General features: G+C 26.8%; 1 protein-coding gene and 1 non-coding gene across 2 annotated transcripts in view; one reads left to right on the top strand and one right to left on the bottom strand.

Moving 5' to 3' along the window:
- The window catches only part of LOC123299701 (homeobox protein invected), a 112,781-nt gene that overhangs the window by 7,721 nt on the left and 83,858 nt on the right, over positions 1-21,202 (top strand). The window lies entirely within an intron of this gene.
- Positions 4,982-5,053, bottom strand: Trnap-cgg. Its single transcript has one exon. It is a non-coding gene; the product is annotated as a tRNA-Pro (tRNA).

The following is a 21,202-nucleotide window of genomic DNA, read 5'->3' as shown; positions in this document are numbered from 1 at the left end:
TAAAAACCAAATAAAAAAGGTGTGGATATTAGTTCATGTGTACCTATGTTCATATGTTTGTATGTATTTATGTATGTTTTAACAATTGTGGTTTAAAAGTGTTAAATTATTATTATGCGAGTAAATATTTAAATTGTGACTTAAATTACAACAGAACAGTCAGAATTTATAATAATAATAATTTGTATTATTTATTTATACCATAAGGTTGTGTGGCTTTGGTACTGTGGAGTAGGGAAGAGATGTATTCATTCGTATAAGTAAAAAATAACAAGCTTGAAGATAAAATCGTAAAAGTTATATGCCACCATATTGCGAATATTAGTCAAATTTTATTGCATTCGTTGCCAAAACCTGAACGAAATGTAATGAATCAAGCATTGAATTGTCAGATTTGGACAAGAAATCATGCCAAATTCTATCCTTCAAAATTAGAACTTTCACACCAAAACATTGAAAAGTTGAAGTTGAAATTGCCGAGCGAAATCAATATTCATTGATTGTTTGTATTAAGCACAAAGAAAATTTTAAAATTGTCGATGCAAAATAATTAAACGGAAAATTACTGTGATTGTTTGACACTTTAAACATGTTTTTATTACGAATATAATTATTATATCCTGAACTTGTTAGCAGACAAAATTAAAATATAAATATACTGCACCTATAAAACATAGACTTAATGATTAATTACAGACTTAATAAATAAGTGATCTGAATATCAGGTGACGTCTGTATACAGAGTGTAATATATTATAGAAAAATCGAAGATAAAATTATAAAGTTTCCCTCCTCTCAAAACTGTCCTTTTCTACGCTTCAATTCCAATATACCATCAGAATTAAAAATGTGATAATGCGTACGGTTTCTAATATTTTCCAGCTTAGAATTCCACAAATTTTCTTATGATAAATATTTTCTTTTGATAATCGATATATAATAATTTCAGTGTTTTCTCTCACAAAAAAGTCTGCTAAGAGACCATCCATTATTTACCTACGAAATGTGCGACATTGTGGGACCAGGAGTAGGGGGCTAACTCATAAAAACCAAATTTGTTTATACTCACTTATTAAAATTATCTGACTTGTTATTGATTTTATTAAAGATTTTTATAATTTAAGAAATAAACAAAATTTTTAAGCGATATCCACAAATTTCAAACCATGTACGATGAAGTCTTCTTGGTGATTGAATCACCCTGTATATAGAGGTAAATATAAAGCATACAACTAGACTTATATCTCTCGTGTGAAAATGCGGAATTTTTTTTTTCTTTTTAAATTCCAATAAAAAATTTGATTATATAATAAATATATATCTATATACGATCTATATAATTTTATTATAATTAATAATTATATTTTTTAAAATTTAAACTATAATATTAATTAATAAGATAATAAAATTATCTTTATAAGATACTTAAAGATATATTTTGACCATGAGCCCATAATGATTTTTTGTATTTATCTTTTTGAGCATTGATAATGCTAAGTTTGGTAGGTAATATAAGCTTAAATCATGGATCGAATTTGTGTTTACTATTTTATTCTATCGCACCTCTTAACAAAATATGAAAATACCTAAAAGAGATGATAAAAAGTGAAATTAAAATTAAAATTTGCCAAGAAATATGGCTGATATAAGCATTTTAAACTAACTAATACTTAGGCAGATATTAAACAGAGGGATTGCCATAAGAACTCCATGCTAAATCTTGTTTTGCTAGAAACTAACAAATCTTTGATGAATTTTTTATAGTAATTCGAAAAATAATGTTTCTCTATTGTCTTTTACATGAATAGGTTTTTATTAATGCAAAAAAAATCGATGTTATTAAAAGAGTTTAAAATAAAGTGTACTTGTAAACTTGTTAAAACAAAACTATTTTCCGATTTTCCAATCGTTTCGATAGTTGTAAATCATGTACCATTTTCACGTATTGTAATGTTAATCTGTTCCTTTATTTTAACAAAAAACTTAGCTATCAAAAATTCGACACTTGACCTTTAAAAAACAGTCAAAAATTTCTCTATCATTATGAGCTCACGGTCTAGTACTTTCTATAAATATATATATAGGTATAAGAATTCAATAGCTTATAAATAATAATTAAAATTATGTATTTATTTATTAATTATTAATTATTTTCATACAAATTGTTTTTATTAGTTCATACCTTTTATACCTACACTTTGTAAGTAGTAGCCATACATACGTATGTCTAGTTTAGAATTTAATTGATTACTTAATCAATTAAATTTAATTATAATGAAGTATGAATAGTTGAAAAATTGATGAAGTATTGATTTTTATACTTATTTCAATTTATTAACAAGAAAAATTTAAGCAATAGAAACAATGGTATGATAAAATTTACGTATCTTAAGGTAGTATCAGCGCCAAGGCAAGTTTAGAGTTGTGGTTGAAATTATTTGTACCTTATTTTCAACTTTGATGATGAATTTTGTTATAACATCATGAATGTAGACGAAAAATAAGAATAAAATTTTTCGATATCCGCTTTGGTTTTCGAAATATCGAACGCTAAATAGTTATATACAAAATTTTCGATATTTTGATATCGGAAAATTGTATTCTTACTTTTCGTCTTATATATCGTAGTATATACATCCTTAATTAGTCGAGCACAACGAGTTTATTTTGTTTTCAATAATTTGTTAAGATTTTAACTTTAATTTAAGTAGTTTTAATCTTTGGAAACATATCATCCATCTATCGTTTTCCCATAAGACCCATGTTAAATATGCCTACTTTTGAAGAAATTTATTTATTGAAATAATCGGACAATATTTTCAAAATTGAATTATACTTAGCCCAACTTCAATAAAAAAAAATCAAGCTTTTTATCCAAACATCTGAAGAAATATAATTTTGGTAATAATTAAATAATAAAACCAGGTTTGCGTATGGCGCAAACAATCTATTACTTTTACCAAAACGTCAACCCTCGCTGATATATCTGAATATAATTATGGGTTAGAAATCCATTGGATAGAACGTGGGACAATATTACACGTACAGTTAATTAATAAAAGCAGATATTTTTTCATATACTTTTAAAAATTAATAAAAAAAACATTTATGACAAAAGTTATTTTAGTTTTAAACTTCATCTTTTGAAATTTGTTTCTATAGTCTTAAGCCTAACTGTCATTCAATTTTATGTTAGAAAAGCATAAATTTTATTTTATAAAGGCGTTGTGTTTTACAGAGTATCCACGGATGGTATTGGAAAATTTAATATCTAAGAGGGAATATCGATGATTTTTTTATACCCTGTATATATCAAATATATTTAAGTTTAATATCCCATGTTTGAAAAGCTTAAAAATATTGACACCACGAACAAAATTTTGGTATAGGTGTTCATAATATCATCTTGCCATATATGAGAGTCCATTTCCGATTGTCTGCCCGTCTGTAATCACGAGAACTCAAAAACGAAAAGAGATATCAAGCTGAAATTTTTATATTGTTCACGACCTAAAAAGTTTTTTCTTTCATTTGAACTTTTCTGTCGAAAACAGATTATGCCTGTTATAGTAATTCGATTTTATGGGACTGTTTGTTGCATGGCAAAATGATTTATTTCCCTAATATGCGAGAAAGGCTTGACAAAATGGTTTATTTTATTAAAAAAACTTGTTATTTGGTGGGAGCGCAAGTCAATACATTAAACATATATTAAATCAAACCATGCTGTAGTATTTTTCCCTATAAAAGAATAGTTTTTGAATAAATTATAAAATCATTCTTTTTTCTGCGCATATGAACATGTATTTTTACTCACTCAATAGGTGAAAAGCTAAAAATTGGTAAGGTGACATTGCTACACCAGAAGACTTATTTCATCAATCGGTGTATAATAAAATTTATATCTTTAGCAATCCTACCTGACTTGTATTACAATAATGACAATAAATTTCTGTGTATATGGTTATAGTTTCATAGTATCTTCAATCGATTTGTTCCAAAAGTTTGCCAAGTTGATTATTTTATGCTGGGAGTTTTTTTATTGTTTAATTTTGTATATTACTAAATTGAACTATTATTTGGAGATAAATTTTATATAGTTTAAATAACAAATTTTTTGGTTTATAATTTCCATGGTATAATATTTATCATTTAAATAAAATAAAATACAATATTTAGAATATAGATATATTGTAAACATCCGGACTTTTCAGAATCAAAATGCAAATATTAATGAGTTTATTTCAATTAATATCAATATTTGTACGATACTCAATAAATAGTTATCGATTGTCTTCTACATATACAATATAATAAACCTATCAGCTACCTACACCTATAGAATTATAGGTCATTTTTCATTTATAATAAATTATATTAATTATGTTTACTATTATGTAGAGTAAGATAGTGCTTTATTCCTATTTAATTTCAATGACGAAAGAAATATCAGAAATTTAGCCGTCATAAAATTAACTAGAAAAAACATTGCCAGCTTTTGTAGTATAAGAGATCCACTGAGTCAAATTATTTCCTTTTTGATATAGAAAGTGTGCCTTCGTTCATCAAAGATTGTGTGTTCTTTTGGCAGCTTTCCTTTATTTATAATTTTATATATACTTTCTTATTAATTTTGTAATCATTAGGTGTAGTTCTAATAATTTCTTAGTACTGTATCATATTTAATTCGATAATCATGCAATAAGATTGGGTAACAATAGAAAAATTTGAAAAAAAATGTTAATCATAATTCTTTGTTTGAAACCAGTGTATCCAATACTTCGAGGAAATTTCGGAAGTTCGAATAAATGATAATTCTTCGTTTTTTTGCCATATTAAATCCCATTCGACTTCACGTTTAGTACAGATAATTGGAAAATAAACCTTGTGAAAAGATAACTTAACACAAGATCAGTATACTTATAACATGTTATGAAAATCTATTAATATATTATTTTTGATGAAATAAAAAAATTAACCTGGGCTCGTCCGGGATTTGAACCCGGGACCTCTCGCACCCGAAGCGAGAATCATACCCCTAGACCAACGAGCCATGAAAATTTTGTTCATTATTTTTAAAAATAACGCACAGCCTTAATTTAAATAACTTAAAAACATTTTGGACATAAATTATTACTACATTAACAAAAAGGTTTTTTAAAGTAAAAGTGGAAATAATACCTGTCTATATTAAATCTATTCAGTTAAGAGGTATAAATATTTGTAATATATAAGTGAGATTCGTATCGTTGAATTTCTTATAAGAATTCGAGAATGTTGGGAAATTGTGTATTTGATAACGTTTGCGACATTTAATTTTAAAAATGATTTTTATCATGAAAAATTTTTTTGGCCAAATTTATAACGGCATTAGCAAGTCACCCGTATATAGTTGGGTGCCTAAAAATGGTAATGCAAAATTACTAATTAATTAAATATTTTAATATATCAATTAAAAATCAAAAACCAGAACAACATAAAAAATTTAAAACAAAAAATTACGAATCAAAAAACATAAATTTATTCAAATTACCGTTTTTTTTTTTTTGGATAACATTATCACACAAATGCCGAAAAAAACATAATCCTACCTATAACAACTAACTACTGAATCTGATATATTAACACTTCTGGTTAATGTTTAAACTAAAATTAAAATATTTATTTAAAAAAAAAAAAATTTAGTGCGAACCTCATATAGCCTCCATATACAGTGTATAGAAGTTGCAAAGCCATATAAATCAGACTATACGATTTTTGTCTTTTTAGTCAGTCTTACAAATAAGAATCTACCACTAAGAATAAGAACTAGCTAATTGATGGCTGTTGATTACAACCCTCATTATTATGTGAAATGCTCCATTCTGTAAAATGTATTATTCCAATCAACGTTCATTTAAATTTACGCTCGCGACTTTCTTCCCTACTAGCCCATCTTCGGAAAAGGCTATAGTACAGAAATCACATAGGCACCCTTTGCCTAGTATCTTTGCGTGACTTAAATATCACTCGCTTAAAGCGTTCTGGAGTAGAGTTCGATGAGTTCTGGAGAAGAGTTCTGGAGAGCGCTTTCTGAGAGTAAAGTCCTTCGAGCTTGAGTGTTCCACGTCTTATTCCAGTTAGGAGTAAGCCATGAATGAACTTCTTTACACTGTGGCCAGTATCATTGATTGCACTAATCTTTCCCTCAAGGGTATTCCAAATTTTCGTCGGCTTTCATAAACTTTTAGTTGGATTTCTATAAAAATGCCGTTTAAAAGAGAGTTTGCTGAACTTTTATAGATAATTGACAGAGAAATAAGGGAGAAATTTTAGGGAAATTTTTACAATAAATATGAAATCCAAAATTTTAAAAGAGTTTTAATCGGATGCCAATGCTCTTTTATTTTCAAATCAATTGTTGTCTTTTTTTGTTTGGATGTTCCGAAATGTATGAAAACTTCATGTCCATTTTAACCACTTTTAACACATTTACTCCGTATTGCATACTATATTGAAGTCGACAAAGAGGTAAAAAAACTTAAAATTTATTAAGCTGTATATAGCCATATAGCCGCCCATATTTGTTGTAGCTTACCTAACACACATGGATGGAGAGGTAGAGATAAACTGTTATGTACAAACATGTTGTAAATTTTGATATAATTTATTAAAATGTAAAACATATAAACCGCCCGCCAACGCAAATGCATATTTATTTCCATTAATTGTTATTTCCTGTTCACCAAATAAAAATATATATGTTTTCAAGTTGTTTTTATATGAATTGGTTTTATTGGTCGTAGGTAAATTAAACAATATTTAAAGGTTATAAAATCAAACACAGAATTTGTAAGCTTAAAAAAAACAAAATCATAGAAAGAAAATGATAAGCTAACTTTTTTTGTATGTCTGATAACTTTGGTTGAACAGATGTCCATAAATTGTCTCCTTCACCCTGTATGTGTCATATTACTTTATTTAATTTTTAATAATCTTTGCCAGGATAAACTAAAAACCACTTGCTAATTTACTTGGACTTAATTATTTAAGCGAATAATTGCGATTATCTAATTGGCACTGACGATGGCAAAGGTAGTCAAACGGCGACGTTTTTCTAGGACCTATAGATGTCTAATTTGTTTTTATCTTTGATTCAATCCTAAGGGTTAATATAGTACTAAATTTCTTTGGAAAAGCGAATTCTTTACTTGTTTTTAACTGTATCTAAATAACTAAAATTACATAAAATTGCAACCCTTATATAAAATGAGCTTGATAAATTATTTTTAAAGTGTTAAATACAAAATAAAATATTAAATCGATGTAGAGCAGGATTGAAGTGGGATGGGAGCTAGCATCTATCCAATAATATATGTACTAACCCTGTGTACTAGAGCTTTAAATAACTACATTAATACATACAACTAAAATTGTTTTAAAAAGATATTTATAGAGATATATATACAAAACACAAAATAACATAACATCAGTATAATTAAATCTAAATAATTATTATTGTTATTATGTATTGTGTGGTATATTTTATATCTAGTTTTGTACAACCCTTAACAAACTAACCAACAACAACAACAATAATATAACAATAACAATAACTACACCTAATAATGTGTATGTAATATTGTTTTGGTGTACATAAAAACAATGATATACATTTAAAATACAGGATGGATACATATGAGAAATGTTACGTAGATATTCCAAGTAACGTTGACAACAACAGCAAATATTATTTGTACCAAGCAAATATTCTGTATTATAGTTTTTGGATCTAATGTAAGATTAACAAAACAAGTGAAAACAAACAATTAACTGAGTTACTTGTGGAAATAATATGTATAGAAGACAGTGTTCGTCGTGTAAAGATTACCACTCTTCTTACATACAAAGTAATAAGAGTATCTTTTTCATTTAAACTTTTTTTCTATCTCTAACGGTTTACAAATGGGGTCCTATAGACCAAAGACTCAATTAAACTATGTTCCTCATTTACGAACATGACCTCACTTTTTACGTCCTGAATACGCTATAAAAGTTTCAGTTGGATATGTCTTTTCGTTTTTGAGTTATCGTGTTGACAGACAGATAGACAAGCGAAAATGGACTAATTTGGTGACTTCCTCAATGATCAAATCAGTATGGCGTTCATACCGATATCTACTGACACAGTGATATCTATATTAAAAAGATCGAAGCTGTTGAAGGAAGTGAAAGCATAAAACTTCGGAAAAACTGGCCTTCAGCCAAGTTGGATCTTCAGCAGTGGAGCCCGCTGAGCTCGCATGTAGCTCTAATAAATACCTATTCACAATACCATAATAATAATAAATAATACCTCAATACTATTCAAAGAACCTGTTCACAATTCTGGATAAATATGGCGGTTAGGGCAAATGTATTTGAATAGTATAATTTAATGTTAGATATTATTTATATGCGTGTCCATAATTTATTGCACCGATTTAAATTTTTTGGTGTGGAGCCCTCAAAAACATTTGGTAGTAGATCTAATTGTAAATATAATCCATCTTTGCATTTACTTGCACACACACAAAGAATTTCATCAAAATCGGTCGAACCGTTTAAGAGAAGTTCCATTACAAACGCTGATGACGCGAGTTCCATGATTTTTGTTCACCTAAAAAGTACTCAATGTGCCTAAAGAAGTTTTAACTGCAAAAATTCCTTACTGCACAGTGACAACTTGCGACCGAAAAAGCTCTAAGATCGAAGATCGAAGCCAAGTTTAACTTTACTTGCAACCAAATAAAAAAATAAAGTCAAATTGTTGGTGTGACTTCCTATACATTAATTGTTTTTTAAGGTGTTAACTATATTACTTTTTAAGGTAGATAATAGGTTTATATTATATATATTTAATTGGTAAACCTAGTATTGTTTATATGTACATATATAACGAATAAATTAATACCTAAATTAAGAGAATAAATTTAAAATAGCCAAAAAAGGTTTTACTGCCATTATATATTATAAAATTTATATGTTTTACCATTCCTCTTTGAAAAATATTTATACATAAATCTTTTAAAGTTTTATGTACAATTTGTAGATATTTATGTATAACGCTGTTTTCTTGCTACCTTAGTAAATTGGAATTTATTTCATATTAATTAGTAGGGAAATGCCAGCCTATTGTTTTTTTCCTTTTTTTTATAATCAAGGTAGCTATTTTGAATGTATAGTGGGGCTGTTGTTATATTAAGGGGGATTTCAAGTCCAAACTGTTGAAAAAATGTAAAAAGGTACGATCAGTGAGCTTATTTTTCTTTTATTTTGATCAAAATTAGGAAAGAAAACCCCTTGTAATATAAATAGGATAATCAAAATTGAGTTTCATAACTTCAATTAAAGAAAAACCACAGACACAAAATTTATGATTATCTAAGTTATATTTTTATTAAGGTAGTACGAGCGCCAAGGCAAGTTTAGACTTGTGGTTGAAATTATTTGTACCTTATTTACAACTTTGATGATGAATTTTGTTATAACTTGTGCTTATACATCCTTATGAATTTAAAATATACTCCATTTAATATGAAAAATAAACTCAGGCCAGTGGGCGCCGTCTGGATCTTCTGTAGCAGTTTATTCGTTCGAGATAATTTTCGATTACTTGTCGCAAGTTTTGGGGGGTTATTTCGGCTAAAGCTCGGTGCATGTCAGTTTTTAGGTTGACCGACACTCCAAGTTGGTTGATAGAGACACGACTATTAAGAACCCCCCCCCCCCCCCCACAAACGCATTACCCTGTCTACAATGCTTACAATTTTCTCGAGCTTTTGCATAATGATGCGATTTATTTACATGCTAAGATGATTATATTGGCCATAATCTTCCCGCAAAAATCTAAATACAGTTCTTACAAACTTGTTATTTTGCAAAAAAAGGGCACAATTTGAGCGTTGGGCGTTTTTGAGTGTAGTTAAACGATTCACATCGTAAATAGAATGTTTCAAATTAACGTTTGAAACAAAAGCGAAAATATTCACAGCATTTAATTTACAAAGTTGAAAACATAGAAAACTGAAATTGGATCACTCATTACAGATAATATTTTGATTTACGAAGTTTTTAATGCTCTAAAATAAACTTAAATTTATCTAAAAATATTTATTATATAAATAAATTCCAGTAATTATTATAATAATAGAAACTATTTTATTAAACTGCTTTTCATACCCAAGTTACTCTTTAATCTGTTAAGATTCCATTACATTTAGATTAGATAATTTCTGTTATAATTAACAAGATATTAAAACTAGAATCAAATCACATATTACATCTAGTTTAATTATTATCATTGATATTTACATTATAACTATTTGTAGAAAGTATAAATTTTATTACTTTTTGCTAATTAATAATTTAAAAAAATATAATGTACTTATTTTGTAATAATAAATTATTGATAATCATTTACGCGTAAATATATGATTGTATAATCTTTTTTTTTTTAAATTTTATTTAAATAAATATACCTGAGAAAGTGTTTACGCACATATCCGCTTTCATTACTTTAGAAATATTCCATAGTTCTTTTTCTTTTTCTATGCACGCAGTGGTTGAAAGAGGTCATGGATTGTAATTCACTTGGAAAGTCGATGATGAGTAATTGGGTTGATAAAATGAAAAAAAATTCGTATAACTTACCTCAAAGTGAATACTAATTAAAGTTATTGAAAAAAACATATTCCAAAAAGCTTAGAGTTATGGAAAAAGTCCTTCAATTTTCAAGATAGGTTTAAAGAGAATAATCAGGTCTAAAGTAGTGAAACGAAAAACAGTTTTCTCCGATTTTTATACTTCATAATTATGCGGGTATTATTAGTAATTACAAACAGTTTGATAAACATTTGAGATCAATTTGATATCATGTAAATCCCAATCGGAAATAATTTGTCGCAAATTGAAGTCATATAATAAATCTTATAAATTCCTTTTTTTGGAATTTGTACATATGTCATTATGGGATACAAGTAATGGAGAAATAAGTACTAACTCCCTTTGATAATGGTATCTCAGAGGGGTTAAAATAATAAACTGAGTATGTATGTGTATAAATCCCACCCTAATTTTAAGAATAAATTGTTTCAATTATAAAATTTTTGGAAAGTTTGTCACACAGTTAGTTTTCGATATATTGTGTGCGTTGACAAACGTTTGAATATAATATGAAAATGTTTTGGGGTTGCTAGTCTATTAGATGGCAGCTACCCAATACATGGACATAATATACTTTTGATACTCGCTTTGCAAAACTCCTCCAACGGATGTGCGTTGGCTTCGCATATCTACGTGGGGCCCCCAGTGGTGAGACCTTAACATAAAACTTTGGTCTTGTTCGTTCCACTATTCTTCCATTTGTCCACTTTTTTTTGTATTAGTAAATCAACCGGGGAACCCAAAGATAAGCAAGCACTGATATTAAATTATAATCTTCATGAGACTTTTATTATACCCTGTATATGTGTAATATATATCAAGGTATACTAAGTTTAGTCCCAAGTGTGTAACGCTGAAAAATATTTATAAAATAATTTTATAAAATAATAATGCAAGCACTCAAAACTTTCTATAAAGGCTATTTCAACAATTCTGTCATTCAATTGTTTGTTTTCACTTTTTTTTTTTTTTTTTTTTTGAATTTTGAGGAATAAGTTTGATTATGTCCATCTATTAGGTATGTTGACCCTGCCTGTAATAGTATATACGTTATAACACATACGTTAGCATAAATATTAAATATAATATTTACCCTTTTTGGTTAAACACACCACAATATCTTTCCTTTACTATTCACTATAATCAACCACACATACATATATTGTAACCATAACCATTATATTTTATTCATATTATTTTATAAATATGTATTTTGTATACATTTTGTCATGCGTTATAATATGATTTATTCATTTGTATTTATTGAATATAATAATAATAATAATAATAGTTTATATTATATTAAAAGTGTGAAACTGTCTTTTTATTTATTTATATTACTTTATATATTATGGATATTGTTAAAATAGATAAATATATTATATTATTATGATTATATTTATATTATTGAATAGAAAAGATGCGAACAAACTGTATTTGATTGTGCAAAAGTCAAAATATTATAATAATGTTTTCAAATTTAATATTACTTATTTATAAAAACATATTTTTATTACAGATGTGTGTTGTGGTTGTCTGTTTGAATACAAAATGTAACAAAAATTATTATGTTATGTATGTCAACTCCAAAAATTAATTTAATTATTATATGTGCTCTGCTTCTCATAATAATTGAGTAACTGTAAGTGTCTGTAAGCTGTAAGTCAGTGTAAAAGGTCTCAAACTCTGCAGCTTTTGTTTAAGTTATTTTTTGAATGGTTCACTACAAAACCAGATATTTATATGAATAGATTAAGTGGCTCACTCTGTATATTAATGATTAAAATAAAAGCAACGTTTCGAATATAATAATTTTATTACATAATTATTTTGTGTTTTATATACTCAGTACTTAACAGATTGTTATAACAAATAATAAGAATAAAAAAAAAGCTTTTATTATTATATTGATTGTGATATTAACCTTTCGTTAAAGTTTTTATAAATATTTAATACATTTATATGAATTCAATATAATGTTGTCAATATTATGACTGTGTCAGTAAACCTATTCTTTTACAATGGCAGTTGGATTAATTAAGATGAAAGTAAAATTCTTATAACTGTTTTTATTTTAGTATTGTTTTATATAAAAAAGAATTTTATTATAGTTTAATGAAAAAAGTGAGAATTATTTGTTGAAAGTGCAAGTGCGTTTTATGTAATGGACAAGGGCAAAATGCTCGGGAAAAATGCTACATCAAGGATTTAATGTCAGTCAAGGAAATGTCTGTCGTTTTTACCAAGATTCTCTTTGACTCTTTTATTCTCTTTTATCGAGCGAATCATAACTTGAGCTGAAAATTGTCTCCACCTCAAAATAACAGTTCAGAAAACTGTGTTGTCGGATATATCTTGCAAATAATATGAATTTGATCACTAAAATAAGTTTTCAAGTGACAGTTGACTGCAGAAATTCTATAGTGAATTTTCAGAGGATCTTTAAAGGCCCGGTAATTACAGCCATCGGATATTCCTCTTATTACTTTCAAACGAAAAGAGCCATAGATCAATCATATTTCCCAGAAAGGTTAAGCACAATTTACAACAGATTTGCTTCTTGTGAAAACGGCAAGAAGAATAAATTGATATGTGTTGAGGTGCGCTCCTGTCATGTATTGAAGCGAAGAAGGGCATGTACCATATATTTTTGCGTTTATAACAAAAAGGCTTAAAGCATATTCAATACAAATAGATTACAGTATGCATTGGTCATGTTTAAAATGCCCAAATTTTGATATGTGAAGACATTTTTGATTGAAGTTATAAATGGATTTTTTCAATTTTTTCGTAATGCCAAATTATTAAACTACCAAACGATTTTTTTTTTTAAATTATGGTTACTTAATGAAAGTGATGGTCATTATCAGACGTACAGACAGATAATTTGTAATAAAAATGATACGTGTATAGATCAGAAGGTCAGCGTATCAAAACTATGCTTGTTTAGTTAAACTGAATAAAAGAAAATACACACTTCGAATTGATTTTCTATTATTTTAAATCAAATCGAATACATCTGTTTTTGTGTGTTAGCATCAAAAAACGGTTGGATCAAAACACAATCGGTCCTATCATGACGACAATTTTCAAAAGAAGAAATTTTATTAATTTTTTTAGAATCTTTTTTGAATAGAAGACCAATAGTTGAAGCTACCTGGAAATTTTTTTTCAACTCCCTATCATTTATAGTTTTTGAGAAAATGGACACCAAATGACAATTTTATCCGTATTTTGCAATGTAATTTTGTTCTGTTTCTACGGACCCAAAACTCAATCTCACCTATGTTGCTCATTTACGAATTGAAACTCACAGATGGATAATGGACTATTTAGGTAAATTTATGAGCACCTATGCCAAACTATTGTTCGTAGCATCAATATTTGTAAGCGTTACAAACTTGGGACTCAAATTAGTATACCTTGATATATTTCATGTATACAGGGTATAAAGATTGAAGTAGGTCGAGCTGAATAGAGTACCAACTTTGCTCTATAACAAGTTATGGTAGCAAATGTATATATTTTTAATACAATGAACTCCTGTTCTAGAATTTAAAAACAAACTTGTTTGATGTTAAAACAATCAGTTTTGTAATTCTTAATATGAAAGATCTCGTCAGTTGCTGTAGCAAATAATATTGAAAACAAACTTATCTCAACAAACGTAACAAACCATCGTATGGTAGCAGTGAATTGTTTTAAAAAAAAACTGCATCATCAGACTGACTAACTGACTGACAGACAGATAAAGTTTTAAAGCTATTTATATAAAGTTTTAAAGTGTATTGTGTGGTAAGTCTTTAAAAAAACCAGTTTTATACGATTTTAAAGAAACAGAAATCAAATATTAACTTGTGTAAATATATGAAATTCACATAACTTACATTGAATTTATTGTTTTTCGATAATTCTACTGTAAATTCAATTTACTTGTCAAAATATTTGATTTTTTTGAAAGGCTTTGGGCAAAATCAAAATGAAATTTTGTTGTAATTCGTTGAGTATTGAGATAGTAATGTAATTATGCCAGTTGCATACTGTACGTATATTATTAAGAGGAAATAGTACAGTACATTGTTTGATTTATGGTACAAGATGGTGTGTTTTTTTCCAACTTTACATCCTCAATATTTTATGTTATGCTTAAAACGGAAATTTGGCATACAGTAAAACCCAAAGAGGTTTTCTAGAATCTGCCATATTATCTGATAAGTAATCAATAATTTTCGGATTACGTGACATATTAACACGGGGCGCAGTTTATTCGTTTGAAGGAAAATTTGAAGATACTTATCTTTTTCGAATAATAATACTAATTAATTACGGCATAAAAGGAGAATACTGAAGATATTGAGCCTTTTTAAATAAACTTTTCAAAAACTAATTCAATCAATCAATCAATAAGCCTTCTATTCCGTCTGTTTTGAAATGTTTGTTTTCTTCTTTTAGGGGATATCTCTAAGTTAAGTTTGTCTTTTGGCAAAGGTCTTCTCTAACATTTTCTATTGTGCTCTGTGTCTGGCAATCCTTCTCCAATGAGGGCCTGCTGTGAACTTCAACTCATCTTCCCATCTCTTTAGTTGTCTTACCCGTTTCCTTTTTCCATCTCTAGGATACCAGTTTGTCACAATTTAATTCTACTTTTCCTGGCTACTCCTTATCATGCCACCTGCCCATCTCCATTTTAGTTGGTCTATCTTCGTAAGTACATCCATAACTCTTGTCTTGAGTCTAATAAAGACGTTTCGTTTCCTGATTTGTTTATTTGTTTCTTGGTGGTGTTTTGAGAGAGACCATTTTTCTATCTTCGAAAAAACCAATTAATTAAGGTATTAAAAATAAAAATAAATTTAATTTCATAAGGTCAGATCTGATGTGTGAGATTTGACTCATTTACACATAAAACATGATAAATTATTATAAATAAAATAATAAAATAATAATGATAAATAAACATTTATAAAAATAATATTATATTTTTTATTTTTCTTATAAATTTAACTGTTGTTAAATGTCATTTAAATGACTTGCTTTTTTATTTTATTTTTTCAATTTTATTAATTTAAAATTCAGTAATTATAAAATATTTTATAACACATAAATATCAACATTTTACGAGTAATAATTATTATATAGTGCATATAAAATATATGGACACTGGACAGTAAGTAAATCACGCGAATTATAAATTTGTAAGATATACAATTTCAAAAATTCCCAACGTAAATTTTATATATTTTATAATTTTAATTTTTTGAATTGCCTTGTTTAAATTATTTTGTAATTTCTATAAATTACAAATAAATTTAATAAATAATAATTTCTATAAATTATTCAACGAAACGGGCAAGAGCCGTTTTCTTGGAATCAAAAAATTCATCAATGAGTTGTTTTTGAAAAAAATCTGTAGAAAAGTTTTAATGTAAAATGTGCCACTTTTAGTCATCTGGTACTTTACGCCATTTAACCAATGCAAAAACTACTAACTTTGATAGCGAATAAGTTCATTAATTGACGGGCAAAAAATTAGAATTGAGCAATTTTCAAGGGAATAGTTATTCTTAACATCTATACTTAAAATTTTATTTCATTCTGTAAAAAAGTGGATTTACGGACATTCTGCGTTAAGTTATTTAAAATCCGCGTAATATGCCTACGATTAATATTAGGTATTTGCATACTAAATAAAACCTTTTCGATAAGAATCTTTTACTCTGGAATTTTATTTCATTTGAAAAAATATAAATAAATACTGCAGGACTTGTATGATTTACGAGACAGACTTTATAAAAGAACACATTAATTTTTCCATATTATTGTTACTGCAATCTCCTCTAGACATTTTTTTGTTTTTTAAATGTCTACCAATCTAGTAGCGATGGCTAAACGACCTTTATGTGAAAATGTTTCCAAAATGTAATAACTACCAAATTTGATAACACTAGTGCTTGTCAATAGCTGCTATACAAATAAAAAAATTACCATTGAATCTCGAAATTTTACGATCAAATTTTAGTCAAAACATGGATTTGCGAGTTCAAGCAATTATAATCGACTGAGCTTTGATAACGCATTTACACTTGTTAGCTACCTTATATTTCAAAGGCCGTGCCATGTGGTAAAATCTCACTTGAAGACATCTTACTGTCTTTAACCATTGATGATAGATGTTATCAAATTTTCATTTCTTGAAAAACAAAATAACAAAAAGGTCTTTAAAAACCTTTACACCATATTTTTACCTTTTATACCATATTTTACACTTTATTCAAAACATTTAAATGTATAACTCTTATACAGTGCATTAAAGATTAAATGTATTTTGACCTAAGACATTCATTTGTTTTTACAGATAATATTTTTCTTAAAAACTAATCATTAAAAACTTCATTTAATTTGTTAGAAACACTTCGTTAGTAAATTAAACGATTTTTATCATAATTTTAAAAATTTTTTAAATATAATTTTGGACTTATATGTTCATTTTCTTATATATGCTGTTTTTTTGTTGTTCAAAAGAAGACATAAAAACTTCATTAGTCATTATTGGTTTTTTAAAAACTATTGTTTTAAAAACAACACCCATTGATTACTTCCGTAAATACAAAATGAATTATTAATAAAATCATATAATAAATACCTTTAAAACCAGGTGTTATTTATACAATATTATAATATAATAAATATACTTGCATAGATTTGCATTATGTTTGTTATTTATCATTTAAACATAAATAAAAATTTATTTTAATTCAATAATATATAAATAAATAAATATTCAATAAAAGAAATTCATAAATAAATATGTTGTTAGTATTCATATTTATTTAAACAAAACATACTTTTGTTTAAATATATAATAATACATAATAATAATATTAATTATTTATAAATATATTAATTTATGTTTTTATTAATGGTACATTTAATGAGTTAATATTCATATTCAATCTTAATTAATAAACAAACAAAAAATAAAATAAAAATAAATAAATAAATACAACAAATTTAATATTTAAATACATCCCATTACTTCTATAAATACATCCAATTACTTCTATAATATATCTAAAATATTCGCATTATATTCAAAACAGTTTAAATTCTCTTATAAATCAATGAAAAATTGGATTATTTTTATTTATCATTCCATTTATCTAATTTTAAATAAATGGAATGATTATTTACCTAATGGTTATTTAGAAGCGCCTGGAATAATATATCAGGAATTATTTCCTTGCGTCTCCACCATAAAAACATAATAATTTTTAATACGTAAATTAAATGATAGGATCAAAAACTAATATATAAAAATATTGGTCCAAATACATTCCTTTTAAGCTAGTGACCAAAGAAACACTAGAAATCATTTTTTATATTGATAGACCAATTGTCGTCCATGGTGGAAATATTCGTTAAAAAGTAAATATATTTATTAAACATTAACTGTGTTAAAACTAAAAAGTTGAGTTTAAAAATACAGTTACTCGACTCTTAACTTTTTCTTTAAAGAAAACAATAAAATAGAAAATTTGCAATAACGAAAATGTGATAAAAATAACAATAAAGAAAAAGATTTGTATTTTGATCAGTAAAAATTTCTTTTTTTTTGTGTTTTTCAATATTTGTATTTTTCCGCCTTAGATAATATAAAGTAGCTATACGTGTCTGTAATAAACTCTGCTCCAAACGTATGTTAAGAATGTAAAACAAGGGCGAGGTTAAACAATAAAACAAGTATTGAAATTTTTTTCAAACAAATCATGGAAGTAAGATATATGCATATGTAATGCCATTGAATACTCAATGTTCAGTATCTAATTCCCAATGGTTTGTCAGTCTAAAGATGGGTCTAACTGATTCGGAAAAATATGTTTTAATGGCCTTCTTCTTCAGTAGAAAGTTTATAAATGAATCATAAGAGATTTTCAGAAAATCATGTGCATTTGTAAATAAGGTAGGAGTATTGGGAAACATACGACATATGATTACATATTTCTGGAATTCATTCAGAGGTTATTACTTAGAGGGAATTAAGTAAGTCATCTTTATTTTAAAATTGCAATCAATGCAATCGAAGACTTTTCATCACCATTAAGGACGGTCATGCGTTGGGTTTAGGACTTTCAACACTATAAAGAGAAAAATAAAAGAAATATGATAATACAAACTTTAAAATGAGTTTGAATGATTAAAGAAAGAAAAGTTTACCGCTGTAGAATTAATTTTGTAAAATTTAGTTAATAATTATTATCTACACTTTCAGAATTTCAAAAAATTTTTTCAATTTTTGTGTTCGTTTAAAATCTCTATATCTACTGATTTCAGCGATGTTTTCTTATGTAATTTGCAATAAATCATACGTCGAAATTGTAAAATATAGAGTGAAATTGTATAAATAATATTTATATATTTTATATTGTATAAATGTATACTTATATAAGAACTTATTTAAATTTGTTAGAAAATAGTATTAAATTTTCAATGTTATCTATATATACAAACGGCAGACTTATATGCCCAACTTACAAGTATCGTGTTATTACCTTGGAAACTCCTGAAATAAAATTCATACATGAAAAAGGCTAAAAATAATCGGGTGAACAAATGGATGATGAACGCTTTTCTGCTGAACGCTACCTGAAATAGTACCCACTTTATGATTGATTTTTCAACGTGCTTTTAATCGACTAAACACTTGTGTATTATACATTAATCAAAATAAAACAATATAATCTTGAGTAAGGCTGGGTAGTTTAGTTGTTGGACACCTTGTAAAGTATATTAATATAAATTATGTAAAAATGTAATTGTATTTTGTTATAAAATCAAGTTTTAAACATGTTCAATGTAAGTAATCTGTTGTAGTTAAGTTAAATTGCAGGTGTACGTAATAAATTGGCACCTACACCAAATAATATTACATTATATATTATATTATCATTTTTAATATAAATAATAATATAATACAATAAATAAAATAATGTTTTGTATACAATCTGAATGTACTTCATACTATCTGAATCATTTATTTCATTGCATTATTGTTATTTAATATAATAAATATAATAAATATAATAACAAATGATTAATAATCATAAATTATATTAAAGAGGATGGTGTTAAGTGGAAAGATTCATCACTGTTGTTATAATTTAGTGTCTGATTCACAAAATATAAAAATAAAAGTGAAAACAAACAGTTGACTGAGTTAATTGTTGAAATACCTTGTATAGACAGTGTTGATTACACTCTCACATTACACACATACCTATACATGTCACATATACATAACTGATAATACCATATTAATACATACTATAAAATTTGCATCTTTAATGTTTTAATTTCCTCATTAAAAATTAAAAATATGATGCTTATATTCATTAAATGTAAAATAATATGTAAAATAAATGAAAATAAATAAATACTAAGTACTTACTTAATAATGTATGTATGTGTATATCATGTAAAATATCCTTGATTGAATGAAACAGATCAAATAAATATTACCGACCAACTAACTATACCAAACAAACAAATAAACATTATTAACTTACTTAAAGCAACCACAAACTAAATCGATAGTCTAGTAAAGTTGACAGACCGACTTAAATTATTATTAGTTGAGGAGCCAGTAGTCGACTGATTTTGGAATGTTATTTTATCAAGCCCTCTAATATTGATATCTATTAATTTTTCGATAACTGACGTAATTTTCGTCATAAAAAGCCTACTCAACAACATCCTGCAAAAGTTTTTGGCCTACTTGCGAAAAACCTCCCAAAAATAAAGATTTTCTGTTCTATACATGCTAAAAAGATGGGATTTTCACCAATCGACCTAAACTAAAGTCAAACTAAATTTCATTTTCCACAACTAAACCCCGGAAAATAGGTAAAATGGATTTCTGGAGGGTTGCGATGTAGGTTTTGAAATTTTTCGAACTTTTCTTCTAATTTGACTTTATTTTGAGTCGATTGGTGAAAATTCCATCATTCTACCATGTATAGAACAGAAAATCGTAATTTTTGGGTGGTAAGCTTTACACTTCACATAAACGTTTTATACATATTAAAATCTGATTTTTTCATACACTTTTTGAGGGATAAAAATCGTAATTCTGATCCCAAGTACGGAAAATATAAAATAACAAAAATATGGGGCTAGTGGTCACTGTAAAGTGTAAAGTTTTAGCGGTCACTGGCTCCTAGACCATGTACAATATTTTAAAATGCAAGAAGCATATGTCACAATAAAAAGAGTTAGTTTTGTGTTTTCAAATAATATAATGTTTGTTTTTGTATGCATTTCCTTCACCATGAAAAACATTCATACATATTCACATGCATACATTCACACACATAAATATGCAAACAGTAGTTTGTAACTTGTATTTATTTTATACAGGGCTTTTCAGCATAGCTGAAGTCTAAGGCGTTTTTTTAAGGAGGAATCATAAGATAACAAAAAACTAAATTTTCATTAATATATTTACATTGGAATGTGTAAAAAA

Source organism: Chrysoperla carnea, chromosome 5 (genome assembly GCF_905475395.1).
Source record: "Chrysoperla carnea chromosome 5, inChrCarn1.1, whole genome shotgun sequence".
NCBI classification, from domain to species: domain Eukaryota; kingdom Metazoa; phylum Arthropoda; class Insecta; order Neuroptera; family Chrysopidae; genus Chrysoperla; species Chrysoperla carnea.
Note: the sequence above shows the minus strand (reverse complement) of the source record. Positions and strands in the feature narration are given on the sequence as shown.